The following is a 12,905-nucleotide window of genomic DNA, read 5'->3' on the forward strand; positions in this document are numbered from 1 at the left end:
AAAGGGGGCATTGTACTCTATTATTGGCCTGATAAGGGAAGAGTACTGGGGGGTTACAACCACTTTTGTTCTGGAAGCTATGCCCTTGTTTATGAGGTGAGTAACATAGAAGGCCTTCCTTACCGCCATGGAGACATAGTGATAAAAAGTAAGGTTGCTGTCAACCTGTGTGCCCAAATCTCTCACCACTGATTGAGAGCTTAGGGTGTTGTTATTAATATGGTAATCTACAGGGACATCACCTTTGGCAAAGGGGACAATAATGCATTTTTTTGCATTGAGTTTAAGACTATGACTTTGGCACCAATCATTGGTTTGCATAAGTCCTTCTTGTAGAATGTTAACATCATTTGGGGACTCAGTAACTGCTCCCAATTTGCAGTCATCAGCAAACTTTGTCAGCCACAGATCTTTTGTTTTTGTCTGTACTTCTGAGAAGTAGATTTTAAACAATAGGGGTCCCAGCATTGATCCCTGTGGAATACCACTGGTAATGGGTCTGCTTGTGGGGATGGAGTCCCCTATTTTGACTGCATGTGTTCTGTCAGTGAGCCAGTTTGCAACCTACCTGACAGTACATGGGTTGACTATAGATATAGTTGCAAGTATAAAAAACTTCTGGAAGAGCCTCATGTTGATCAAGAACAAATGCAGGAATGGTTAAGGAGAGGTGAATTTACATCAAGAAATGAAAGGTTAATATTGGCAGCCCAAGATAGTGGGCTGCATACATGCTGGTTTACTAAGTCCATTGAACATGTGGGAGAAACAGACATATGTAGGTTTTGTGGAACTGAGTTGGAAACAGTTACACACCTTATTGCTGGTTGCGATGCTCTAATGGCAGAGGGACTGTATACTGAAAGACATAATAATGTGGTGAGATTGTTACACTGGAGATTGTGCAAACATTATGGTATAGAAGTGGCTGAAAAACATTGGAAACATGAGCCACAGAGAATCATAGAAAATGATGAAGTTTACATCACATGGGATCACCCAATACCAACAGTCCAAAAGATAGATGCTAGAAAACTGGACATAGTGATCCAAGAAAAGAAGACAAAAGTAGCATTGAACATTGAAATTGCCACACCTAGTGACTATAGTGTCTTGCGTACAGAGAAACACAAAGTCATAAAATACCCTCATCTGCAGGCAGAAATGAGAGCCATGTGGAAGAAAGATACCCAGACAGTTCCAATAGTAGTAGGAGCAACTGGTCTTATAAAAAAGAATTTACAATCATATTTAGATATGTTACCAATTCATGTAACACCGTATGAATTGCAGAAGGTGTCATTGCTGGGCACATTGCGGGTAATGCGAAGAGCACTTTTGGCTAACATCAAAGAGTAAAATAATACTAATTTCATGAACTTTAATTGTACTCTGACTTAGGAATGGGGTCCATTCCCGTCATGGTATTAGAAACCCAAAAGACTTGGAGAAATCAAAAAAGGGATAGTTTTTCAATGATGCCTGAGTGGGGGATTGTGTCAAAGGCCTTGGACAAGTCTAGGTAGGCTATACGCACAGATTTGTCTTCATCCAAGACTTTAGTGACAGTCTTGAAGAAGTCCACCAGGTTAATCAGGCAGGATCTTCATTTAACAAAAACAAACTGGGTCGGGTCAAGTGTTTAAAGGTCTCCTATATCCTTGTTGATAAATTTCATGATGATTCTCTCCATGGCCTTGTAGATAAGGCTGGTTAGACTAATTGGTCTATAGTTCCCAGGGTCATTGGATGCACCCCCCTTGTGTATGGGGATGACAGTATCTGTTTTCCACTCAGCAGGGAGAAAGCCAGTGCTTAGGCTGTGGTTGAAAAGAGTACCCAATGGTGTTTCTAAGTCCTGTTTTAAACCATTGAAAATGCAGCCTGGGATGTTATCAGGTCTCATAGAGGCTGTATCTTTGGCCTTGGAGAGAATGTTTAAGACTAGCTCTTTAAAGATACTAGGTGGAGAGTAGGTGGTACAAATGTTTTGGGGTATATGTGGTAGGAGCAGGGGGGCAAAGTATTCACTGAACCTGTCTACTAGCAGGTTGGCCATTTCCACTGGTTGAATATATGTGGTACCATTCACTATAAGTTCAGCACAAATCTGGGCTTTAAGGTTTCAGATGTAGCTAAAGAATGCCTTATGGTTATCCTTAGCAAGGGATGCTAATCTAGATTCATAGTTAGCTTTAGAGGACTTTGCAAGATGTCTTATTTGTTTGTTCAAGCTGAGAAGGGTGTGCTTCCAGTTCTGAGTTCATTCTTTCTTGCTCTTAGACAGCAATTTTTTATCTTATTATATAACCTGTTTATGGCAGATGTCCACCAGGCAGGCTTGTTTTTTCTTGAGGATTTTGATTTGTTCCTATCAGGAACAGCTGAGTCAATACAATTGTATATATGTTTATACAATTATTGGTGTATATCCCAGTACAGGTGTCTTTGCTGTCAGTGGGGACAGGAGCTTTGAAGCTATTAATGCCTTGTCATAAGAGGCCGTAGTTGGCTTTGGAGAAGTTTTTAGCCTAATTTCTCCTGGTGAGGTCTGATGCTATCATTGCTTGAAAAGGGAATGATTTATGATCAGACTTCACCAGGAAGGGCCTCACACTTGTGGTAGTGCTCTGTTTTATCATGTTGATCAGAACAAAATCCAGAATGTTTGGACCCCTTGTGGGGATGCCAACTATCTGCTCCAAGGCATTTGAGTTAATGAAGTCCAAGAACCTTTAGGAAAGTGTGTTTGTGCAAGTATAATTTACCCAGTCTATGGATGGGTACTTAAGTCATTACATCTGAGTGACATCTCTAGGTGCATCTGCAGTTAACTCCTGCTGACGTATCTAGGTGTTGCTTATTCATATTTGCATCAATAATTCCAAAATCGTGCTCTGTACAAGGTTTTAAAGATTTCATCTTAAAGCTTACACGATAGCAAACTCAACTGCATTAATATTTGACCTCTGTCCAGTGCAGGTAAATAGATATTAACTGTTGCTTTTTATGATATTAATTTATATAGATATAATTTTCACCTTTTTTTAAATATCTCAAAAACCAAGTAACACACATAGAACTCCTTAGCCTCATATGAAAGCTCTCAGCAAGATGAATAAAATGCTGCAGACAGTATGTTTGCAACTTGAGTGGTTGATGGGATATTGTAAGTTGATTACAAATATAATAGTAACTGTGTTTACTGTGACTTATAAAATTTAGTTTAAGACCTAGAACCTAAAGAATACTACCACTATAAAATTAAATTGTGCTGAAGAGTTAGCCATTCATAGTACTTTCATAATCCTTATGGTTCCAGAGATATAAACATTTGTTTGAAATGTGAGGACATTATTTCAGTCTGTGAAAAGGTTTAGGCTCCACCCATTGGAAGTTACAGTGCAAACTTCCTGAGATCCATTGGTGTGAATGAGTTTAAAGTCACACATAACATGGGTGTTTGGTTGTATTTTGAGCGACTCAGGTAGATCCAAGTAGGAAGTGTGGCTATCATGGTTCATGAAGGGGGATCTATAGCTGATGATAGCTTGGAGAGGGATCTTTCCTATCATTATTTGCACATGGATTAACTCTAGGAAGTCATTCTATTTAAGCAATCTGGAGGTGTATTTATCTTTGATGAATATTAATACTCCTTCTCATTTAGTTTTCACATGTTCATTTTATGGTTGGAACTTGTGGAAGGCATTATATCCCGGTATGGCCGAGGTGCTGTCCACAGCCTTGAACCGGGTCTCTGTGACTGCAGAGATGTTCACATCTTCCAAAGTGAGGAGTGCTTCCTATGAGTGCAGTTTCAGAATTAGACTCCTAGCATTTAGCAATATAACCTTAAGGTTGTTTTTTGAGAATATTTTTACATCATGAATTTTGTTTTTGTGATATTGCCTAAAAAGGCACTATGGGGAGGCAAGAGCCTTAGCCAGTAGCTGATAACCCAGAGGTGACAGGTGGAGACCATCTCTGGCAAAGCATCGTGGTCTATCAATCATATCATCCCAGGCTGACAGGTACTGGATCCCCTTAGAATGACACCAGAAACTAAGCCAATTGTTGAAGTCGATCATTTTTTGTCTCTACTGAGGTATCATTCAAGGTGAAGTCCCGACTACTGCGCATGCTCCAGGCAGTCCCCAAAAGTGCACAGACTCACTGGGATAATGTGTCAGGGCCCGGATTGCAACAGCACATAGAACAGTCTCATCAGGAAGGAGTTATGATTTCAGGGATCTCGCAGGTCTTTGGAGTATTGCGCAGGCAGGATGTACATTAGCTGGATATTATGGAGAACAGACAGGTAAGTGTATGGTACATTTTACAATGTATGGTACTTGCTGCTTTTATACTTGTTTGAATTTATGGGTGTGTGTGTGTGTGTGTGTGTGTGTAAATGCCCCAGGTGCTCATGGTGGTGTGGTAAGGAATATCTCAGGCTTGAACCCTGTACCCTGTATGCAGGTGTTAAAAACTTGAGTTCCCTACCCACCACCATTTGTAAAAAAATTGCAGATTTTTGCCTCATATTTGATCTGATCTGTTGCACATAATATCTGTGGTTTGTAAATGTTGCAATGCTTGATATTTGATGGTGTAGTAGTAGCATTGTTGCCTCACAACTGCAGGTTCTCAGGTTTGATTCTTGGCTGGGGTTCCTTCTTTGTGGGGTCTGTTATCTTCTCCCTGTGTTTGTGTGGGTTTGCTTTTATTTGATGTTGCATTGGTAGCATTGTTGCCTCACAGCTGCAGGTTCTCAGGTTTGATTCTTGGCTGGGGTTCCTTCTTTGTGGGGTCTGTTATCTTCTCCCTGTGTTTGTGTGGGTTTGCTTTTATTTGATGGTGCACTGGTAACATTGTTGCCTCACAGCTGCAGGTTCTCAGGTTTGATTCTTGGCTGGGGTTCCTTCTTTGTGGGGTCTGTTATCTTCTCCCTGTGTTTGTGTGGGTTTGCTTTTATTTGATGTTGCACTGGTAGCATTGTTGCCTCACAGCTGCAGGTTCTCAGGTTTGATTCTTGGCTGGGGTTCCTTCTTTGTGGGGTCTGTTATATTCTCCCTGTGTTTGTATGGGTCTGTTTTTATTTGATGGTGCACTGGTAGCATTGTTGCCTCACAGCTGCAGGTTCTCAGGTTTGATTCTTGGCTGGGGTTCCTTCTTTGTGGGGTCTGTATCTTCTCCCTGTGTTTGTGTGGGTTTGCTTTTGTGTCCTCCCATGTTACAAAGACATGTCTGCATTATTTCCTCCTGAGCCTCTGCTGAAAATTGTTTTTTTTGTTCCAAGTCAGACTGTCCTGATTAACAAATGTTAAATAAAATTGACAGGCATTTGAATTTCAGACTTCAGGTTTCTGAATGTTTAATTCCTTGCATATTTGATGGTGCAGTGGTAGTATTATTGCCTCACAGCTATAGGTTTTCTGGTTTGATTCTTGGTTGGGGTGGCTTCTTTGTGGAGTCTGCATCTCCTCCCTGTGTTTGTGTGGATTTGCTCTGGTGCCCTGCCATTTTACAAAGACGTGTCTGCAGTATTAATCCCTGCGTCTCTGCTGAAAATTGTTTTTGTTCTGTCAGCAGTAAAATTGACAGGCATTTGAATTTCAGACTTCAGGTTTCTGAATGTTTAAATCCTTGCATATTTGATGGTGCAGTGGTAGTATTGTTGCCTCATAACAGCTATAGGTTTTCTGGTTTGATTCTTGGTTGGGGTGCCTTCTGTGTGGAGTCTGCATCTCCTCCCTGTGTTTGTGTGGATTTGCTCTGGTGCCCTGTCATTTTACAAAGACGTGTCTGCAGTATTAATCCCTGGGTCTCTGCTGAAAATTGTTTTTGTTCTGTCAGCAGTAAAATTGACCGGCATTTGAATTTCAAACTTCATGTTCTTCAGAATACATAGTAGCACAACCTTTTTTTCTAGCAATTTTCTAAGTTTATAAGATGAATATTTTAAATTTGTCCCTATTTTTGGGACTGTATTCCCCCATTATTGGCTTTGTCCAGGTTTTTGTGCTAAGGTTGACAGCTATGGCAAGAACTGAATTCACTGAATATGTGAAAATGTATAGAGACAGGCAACCTAATGTCCAGATAGTCAATACTAACCACAGGAAACAAAGTCCAAGTTTCTTCTTTAACGTGAAAGTATTTTATTTTTCAAAAAGACAACGTTTTCGCCGTGACCCCTGTCACAGCTTCCTCAGAAGAAGACAAATAAAACAGCTAAACTGGTCTGTTCAAATACTCAGTTAACAGGAAATGACAAGTAATTGCACATCCTGCACTAATTTATCTTAATTAAAAATTAGTAACTAATGGAGTTTTTTAGTATTATTCATGATTTTAGTTACTAATTTTTAATTAAGATAAATTAGTGCAGGATGTGCAATTACTTGTCATTTCCTGTTAACTGAGTATTTGAACAGACCAGTTTAGCTGTTTTATTTGTCTTCTTCTGAGGAAGCTGTGACAGGGTCACGAAACGTGTCTTTGAAAAATAAAATACTTTCACGTTAAAGAAGAAACTTGGACTTTGTTTCCTGTGGTTAGTATTGACTATCTGGACATTAGGTTGCCTGTCTCTATACATTTTCACAAGTTTGTTTGCTCGGTTTTTGACTGTTTGTGAATTCACTGAATATGTTTGAGGGCTGTATTCCCTCATTACTGGGTTTGTCCAGGTGTTTTGTACTAAGAGGTTGACAGCTATGGTGAGAACTGAATTCACTAAATGATAGCCATTTAAGTTTCAGTCTTCCTCTCTTTTACAAAGCAGCTGATGTGGTGTAGTGGTATGTTACTCTGACTGTTTTTTGCTCAGGGACCTTGGCATTAAAATGTATGGTGGCAACACAACATTTTATTCTAGCAACTTTCCAAGATTATACAAGCAATGTTTAATGTGTCCCTGGTTTTTGGGCTTTTGACCCCCCAATACATTTTGGCTTTTTCCAGTTTTCTTGAGCTGCGAAGTTGAGATGCAGTTGAGTATTGAGTAGATTTTACAAGGAGCTGAGAGCTGCAGGGGAATAGAAGTTTAGTGCTTTGCCTAGTTAATATTATAGCACAACAGGTTGTGTACTTGCTTTTGATGCAGAAGGCTGTGGGTTCTGCTCCCACAAGGGGTGGATGCTGCCGTACTGAGAATGTTCTCCTTGGTGAAGACACTAACTATGAGTCTGTTATCAGTTTGCCATCCATTTCCTCTTGCAATATTATTACTAGCTTATCATTTTTTAATGTAATATAGGCAATTTATTCCTGAGGGGCAACAGACACTTTATTTTTCGATGAAACCATGAAATATAAAGGTGATTGCTAGCAGCAACTGCTTCATTAGTTACAGATTTCTTTAATGTGGAATTATTTAGATGACTTACTTCAGAGATTGTGCATATTTACTGATAATGGACTGTAGAATTGTGCATATTTACTGATAAAGGTGGACTGTAGAATTGTGCATATTTACTGATAATGGTGGACTAGAATTGTGCATATTTACTAATAATGGTGGACTGTGGAATTGTGCATATTTACTAATAATGGTGGACTGTAGAATTGTGTATATTTACTAATAATGGTGGACTGTGGAAGTCTGAGTAGACTTTTATGATAAATGTTCTCAACTGGGCAGTTTTGCCATTATGGGTGCATATGGTTTGTTTCATTGCTTACTGGAAAAATGTTCAAAACAAATTTAAAACACCCTCTAACAAGTGTACTGTATTGTACAAGGAATATGATTTTAGTACAATGAGGAAGGTGTATCAAAGAGCACATGTATGTTTCATATGCAAGGGGCCTATGATTTGAAAACAGCCCAAAATTAATCTTTATCTGCCACTGGCAAAATGTATTTTCTTTGAATGTGGGTTTCAATGCTGTTTCAATGAATGTGAGTTTCAAGGGCAGAGAAGTTTTAATGCTAAGTTTTCATTGTGAGACTGCATTGCTTTGTTTAACAGATGACTTAGTGTTTGTGCTGTAAAATACAAAATAAAACTTTCAAATGAAGTCCAACTCATCATAGAAGTAAAGCAGTATGCACATTAGTGTTTATGGTAAATGGAGTGAAATAGCCAAGTAATGGTTCATTGGAATGGCTGCAGAGGCTCCATTCAACCATTATTTTGTCAGGGGGGAAGGGCAGCAAACTCAGACAGGCCCAGTTGAACTATACCTCCCAACTGTCCAGATTTTCAAAGAATGAATAGATTTTTGCTTCTTATTTTTGGTTTGTTCTTCATAAAATTTGTATTTTTCTGGCAAATCATTTAGGAATTAAGTCACTAAATAATAAGTTTCAGACTTCATAACCTTCAGAAAAATGCATGTTAAAGTAAGAGCTGTTCTATCAACTGTCTCAATTTATCCAAGAGCAGTTTTTAGTACTGTTTATATGTGCCCCCAATATATTTGGCCTTGTTCAGATTTACTGCATTAACAAGTTGAGAGGTACATGCAAATAAATTGCTTTATAGAATTAGGCATAGCCAACCTCTCAACTGTCCCCAATTTTTGGCTCAAAATGTTGCTCTTCCCCCTAGTAATCCCTCCACAAAATAGCAATTTTGGAAAAAAACATGGAGGGTTTACAATTAAGAAATAACTGTAATAATCAGAGTTATAGATTACTTGAAATGCATGTAGATTCTTTTATTTTGTCAGCTGCTCAAGGTAGCAGTACTAATATTAAAGTGTCCCTTCTTTGACAGGTAGCAGCTGTATTGTGTGTCTATTTTATATTTTTGCATCACATTTTTGGTCCATTTTTCATAAAACTGTGTTTTTTGGCAAATTAGTGACAAATCACTAAAGACTGAGGTTAGAAAATGACAGACATTTGAGTTTCAGATTTTATACCCTTCAGAAAATTCATACTAATGCAAGACCAATTCTATTATCTTTCTAAGTTTATTAGAGCAATGTTTAAAAATTGTCCTTATTTTTGGGCCTTTGTCCCACTTCTGTGTATGGCTTTGTCCAGATTTCTTGCTCTTGAGGTTGAGAGGTATGACAAATGTGTCAGGGCCATCACAGTCAGCCAGAGAGATTTCAAATTGTGACATGCTTGTTGCACCCCACTCCCCCATGTAGTGACTCTGGATGTGTCCAAGCAAGGCAAGGAGTAGTTTTATCTACCTTGGATGGGGAGGACACACTGCATAAGTACTACAGTGGCTTTTCATCTGTCCTTGATTTTGCAGAATGGTCTGGTTTCTGTCATGTTTTTGTACTGTTGATTTATGCTTATTACTCAGATTTATGCTTATTACTCAAAGTGCCTGTTGCTCTGTGTTTAAGTAGCAATGCTTTAATGACCATAAGGTAAGCTTGTCTGAGATCGTAAGATGCAAGTAAGCTTTAATAAGCATACTGTTAAAGAATTGCCAACATTGAAAGCCTTTCTGTTGTTGCCATGCAGAAAATACTTGACTAGATAATGTATAAGCCTTGGGTATTAAAGGACAGGATTCCATTATTTTAAAAAGCTCATTACACTTGTTGGAGACTTCCAGTCATCCCTATAGACTTTACCCGTAAACTAAACAGAATGCCAATCATGTGTGGTCCATAACCTGTACAGTAATAATTTAAGCAATGTATCTTGAGCTTGTTTCTTGTTTGCTTTTCATTTTTTACTTTTATCATGTTTTCCCCACGAAACAAGTTGTCAGGCAGCAGGTCTTTTTTGGATAAGAAACATTTTTACAAGTGGGGGCATCACATAGATTTCTACTTTCAGCATGTTATTTGGTACTTTAATAAAGCTGAATATATTATAATTAGAACTGCAGTGCAAGGAGAAGTGGTTTGAGTTGAGTGCTTCTGGTTTTCTTATACTTGATTTTGACTGGCATTCCAGTAATGTATTTAAAAAGTAATTTATTTTTTCATGCCTCACAACCTTTTGTTTCCATCTAGATATTAAGTAAGCTGTCATGCAGCCAATGCATTGAAATATTTTTATTCTTCTACACTTATTTTTGTCTTGATTGGACTTTCATAATGATGGTTTGCCACCCAGGGCAGCGTATTTAATTAAAGTTATTTTTTTGTGGTTTTGTGCATAGCTCCTCCCCTTTCTGGTTGACCACACCCTTCCCCTTGACCCCACCCATTCAGCTGTCTCCTGCAGCCCCCCTGTGATTTGAAGTTACCAGCCGCCACTGCCCACCTGGGACACATAATCAGAAACTCAGTCATGTCTCTCTTCATATTGTCCAGTAAGGAATGTCTCAAGTCGGTCACACCAACATGGACTATGGCAGAGTCATAACAGTGCCTGTTGTTGAGAGACTTGAGTGCATGTGTAATGTGGTGGGTCCTGGCACCTGGCAGACAGCTGAACGTGACCTTTTCCTTATCCAACCTGGTAAGTGGGACAACTGCATGTCTCAAAATGGAGTCACCTATGACTAAAAAATTTGATTTTGTGTTTTGACTTAGGAGCATGTTTGGTGAGACACTGGTGCATGCATTTGTATGTGTATTGTGATTTGCTGGGAATGTATTAAGTGCAGTGTGTTTATGTTTGGGAGGTCTCTGATCTTTAGGTAGGCATCTAGTGAGAACTTCTACATACGTAGGTTTAGGTGTTGTATGCGCGGGTGGTGCAGAAGTTGAAGTGTGTGAACTGACAGCCTGCTTAGTATCTGAGCCTAGATTATAGATTCTTAATATAGATGCATCTCTCACATATTGAATTTGTGTGAATTAGGAGAAGTGGGTTGTCAGTGTATATGAGGCAATTGCTACATTGCCTCAAGATGCCCATGTTGATCAGGTTGACTGGAGAAATGGTGGGAAATTGCCCATTCATGATGCTAGGTGAAGTACTATGATCAATAACAGAGAGGGGACTAGAAGGACCGGGTAAGGCTAAGGGACAAAAAATATTTCTAAAACTGCGATAACTGCCAATGGTATCCACTACTAGGCATTAGTGCATGGTTATGTAGGTAGTGCACACCACACAGACCCACACTAAGGTGAGCAACAAGTAGCAACAAAATTAAACTGATTTTAGTAGCAGGCGGTAGATGTTTCAGATAACACAGGAGATTGATTGCTTGTTGCTAACCTGTGTGCAACTCTGTTAGATGAAAGGAAACTGATTTCAAACATTCTAACCAATAGCACATTACACTCGGCCCTGGGCCAACAATCACCACTCAGATAGATCCTTCGCAACACTCTACTCTCATTAGGGTGTAGCGGGAAGCCCCCTTTTATGGAGGAAAGCAGGATTAGTACTCAGAAACTGTAAAAATGACTGGTTTCAGCAAATCTGAACCAAGTCTATGTGATGCTAAAAGTGCAGGAAACAGCAAAAATCCAGTAAAATACAGTTCAAAAGTAACAGCACACTTTAAAATACAATGCAAGAAGTGCAGATCAAGTAAAAATTATACTTATTTTTTAGTAGCAGGTAGTGGATGCTTCAGATAACACGGGAGATTGATTGCTTGTTGCTAACCTATGTGCAGCTCTTAGCTGTATCACTAAAATTTTGTTTGTCTTTTATAGGTGTAAATACATGTCAATCACCTGGAGAGGGCTAGCATTCTTAGACTAAAAGCAAACACATTTTTTGGCCTTATGATTATCATTATGTTAGCATGATCTATTTAACATGTTCTTTCTGCTATTTTTCACACTGTGTCAGGAATATAATGTTATATTATCTAAACATTATATCGGAAATAAGAAGGAGTGCAGCAAAGATAACCATGCCATGCATGAAATCACATAATAATTTTATATTAGCTTGTGTTAACAAACTCTAGGTGCCATTGAAGATAAATAACTCACTTGAGGGATATCGGTTGCTAGAAAAAGGATGGTAAACTTTCAGGTAGTTATTCAAATTGCAGTGTACCAGTTTCCAGTACACTCTTTCTGTTCATGTAGGAAGTTACAATAGCAATAGTGGATAATTGTACCATTTCTATAGTGTTATAATCCTTCAACATCTGTAGCATCAAAAATATAGAACACTGCCTCAAAATTAATAGTCCTATATTAATAATGCTACAGCATCTACTGTAGACTCCTTCTGTTCTATGAATGATAAAGTCCTGCCTATGTAGAAGTGTGTATAATTTGTAATGTTTTAATTGGTTGTGACATACTTTTAAATGCTGATATCATCATTTACTATTAGTGATCTGATGAAGGGTACGGGTTCACCCGAAAGCGCTTATTTCTTCATTAAAGTTTATATACATTTTTATTACAAGTCATGGTGGCCTTGGTGCTTTCTTTTTGGCATATTACATATCTGTTCAAGTGACATACTTGAGAAAAACAGCAAACTCCACAGGATACTTTCAAAAAAACACTGAAAACCAGCTTGGAGATTCCAAAAGTTAGTATAAGTACTATAAACCCGGTCAGTGACCACTCAACGACCACCAGGAAATAGTTTTAACCACCAAAGTTTATTGAAGCGCTTTTCGTCTGCTTCATAAGCAGACTTCTTCAGAATACAATAAGTGCTGACCAACCTGCTGTATTTAAAACCCTAAATTAGACATCAATTAAATGCATTAAATGTTAATTGAATGCCTTAAAGGCAAAAAGGCAAATAACTGAGTTCAAGGTTCATCTCAGTCAATAAGTAAATCACTGCTTCATAAGTTATGTACTTCATAAAATATACGCAGTACTGTCAAAATATTTTACATTTATTCAGGTACAGAACTGCTAGTGTATATTAAAAAATTATTATAATTAAAAATTATGACAGTGAATTAAAATGTTAGTGACACCAAGTAAGACTAATGGACACTAACATATGAAGAATGAAACTAACAAAAAAATAAAAATAAAAATATAAAAATGTAAATACAATTAAATTAAACAAATCCTATACATAATAAAACAAG

Source organism: Protopterus annectens, chromosome 1.part0, assembly GCF_019279795.1.
Source record: "Protopterus annectens isolate FY-2018-M chromosome 1.part0, PAN1.0, whole genome shotgun sequence".
NCBI classification, from domain to species: Eukaryota; Metazoa; Chordata; order Ceratodontiformes; family Protopteridae; genus Protopterus; species Protopterus annectens.